The sequence below is a fragment of the Papilio polytes genome, unplaced genomic scaffold (genome assembly GCF_000836215.1).
Source record: "Papilio polytes unplaced genomic scaffold, Ppol_1.0 DF823923.1, whole genome shotgun sequence".
Lineage (NCBI taxonomy): Eukaryota > Metazoa > Arthropoda > Insecta > Lepidoptera > Papilionidae > Papilio > Papilio polytes.
The window spans coordinates 5,358,718-5,361,037 of record NW_013525281.1 but is presented as its reverse complement, the minus strand read 5'-3'; the positions used below and the strand labels follow the sequence as shown (position 1 = coordinate 5,361,037).

Here is a 2,320-nt window from a genome sequence, read left to right as displayed (position 1 = left end):
GTATTTCATGTTGCAATTCTAGAAAAAAATATAGTTGCTTGTTAGTTAAAAGTTTTAATTAAAAAGTTGTAGAGTAAATTTTTCTCCGACTAAGTTAATTGACTTACAGGCTTCTTGGTTTTGGTTCTGCGACTAATTGTGTTTATTGTTATTGTATCAAAGTTTTTATATTAAATGTTATCTTATTAATTACTTACTGTCTTATCTATGTCTACATACTATTAAGTATACTATAAATTACTTTCGATGATTAAAAAATTAATTTATGATATTCGCGGAGACTTTAATCCGTGCAGGTCAATAACGAGTGTCGTCTACTTCCTTGTTGAAAGGCTTTTGTGAAATTAATATATTGACAAATATTAACTAACTAAATTGTTTATTTATGTGGAAAAAGTTACTTAATTTAAACAAAGTGGCATATTGCAACTGTGGAGTTAACCAGGTATTTCAGGATCTTCTTCTTCTTCTTCTTAAAGTGCCATCTTCTTCCGAAGTTCGGCGATCATTAGGGCTACTTCAGTATCTTCAGTATTCTTTAATTTGCTACTCGGTATTTAAACTTATTGTTTTGAGATTGTTTCAAGTGTCTTGGGATGAAAATAACAAGAGAGACAACTTTTCTTGCCGTTTTCTTTCCCATTCCTTTATGAAGTTACGATAATTTAATCAAACAATCAAGTTTTTAGATTTTCCTTCAAACGACAAAACGCTTATTCAATTCACTTAATTTAAACATTAACAACAATGATCGCTAGTTGGTCGAAACCATAAACAAATAATTTCATTTTTGAGTAATCGATTTCAATCATTCGCATAATCTTACTAATATTATAAATGCGAAATCTTAGATGGATGGATGTTTGCTAGCGTTTGTAGCCTAAACGGCTTAACAGATCTCCTTGAAATTTGGCACAGGTTTAGAGCATAGTCTGGAAGAACACATAGGCTACTTTTTATCCAGGGAATAGTTACGGTTCCCGTGGGATTCATTAATTTAGTTTTAAGTTTACTATTTTAAACATTTAGTTTACTCGATCATTCTGCAACGGTTCAACATATCTTATTAAAATTTGGCACAGATAAAACAAAGTCTGGAGTACACATGGGACAAGGTTCATCCTCGAGAAATGTCCGGTTCCCGAGGGATACGTAGCTTTTTGTTATTTATATAGTTCGTATGTTTTCTAATACCACGCGAATGAAGTTCCGGGCAACAGCTAGTTTCTATATAAAGAAGTAGTAAGGTTCCGAAAAAAATTAATAGAAAAGTCATTAAATCTGTTAGTACAAAAGCACTAGGACATCCTACGTAGTCGAAGTAGGTACTCAGTTGGTACTTTTTAAAATCAAGCGCAACGAAATCAATCGTTACTCAGCTTACAGCTGATCACAGATAACATATTAATTTAGGAGCCATATTGTAAAAAACACAGTAAAGATTAAATATACAATAAAGTAATAAAAAAATTAACACTAGCCTCTCCCGCGACTGCTGCGATAATTAAAGGATTTTTTTCTTTCTAATAACTTGAAGCTTAACCTAAGCTAAACTTTACTGTCATTAAAATTATTTCAAAGCCCTTTAATTTTAGTACTGTTAGTATACTGCTAACATAAAAAAAGGTTTTTACTTAATAGTAACGTATCATAGATATTATTTTTTTACTTTTACCTATACACGTATATTTTATTGGCAGCTAATTGATGAAATGTCATGTTTCACAAAGTTTAATTTATCTCTGATAAGGTGTTTAGGGAATAAGGCTTGAAGACGTGACTAACAGACTGAAGTTACCGTTCATAATTTAGCATAGATTGTAAATTTATGAGGGTCGTAAAATGATAAAATCCGTCGCATGGACTATAATTCAAATATGATAAATTTGATAAAATTACCCGTAGGTATTTCAATATCTTGATACGTGTTTCTATCAAATTTATCATTTGTAAATTTTATATAAATATGTTATTTCAGTCGTAACTGGCACAATTAATTCAACACGAGACGTAAGTGAAATAAAAACCTTCACTCTAGTTTGTATCGTCTGCGTTGTTTAAAATAATAACGACATCATTAGTTAACTATTTTATTTTATTTGAATATCCTCTAAATTTACTTATAACCACTTTCAACAACTTAGGTGAAATGATAATTACCACCTGAAAGTGAAAATAAAACAAACTAGATTGTTGTTTGATTTAAGATACAGAAAAAAAAGTAGCTGAATTACTAAAATCTAATTATCATAATCTTTCAGATTCAACATGAAATTCTTCGTCGCCTTCGCACTCCTCGTCGCCGCGGCTTCGGCCAGCA

At 30.9% G+C, this 2,320-nt stretch overlaps 1 protein-coding gene across 1 annotated transcript in view; it reads right to left on the bottom strand.

The window, feature by feature from the left end:
• Window positions 1-2,320, bottom strand: part of LOC106102130 (36.4 kDa proline-rich protein-like) — a 7,008-nt gene that overhangs the window by 499 nt on the left and 4,189 nt on the right. The window lies entirely within an intron of this gene.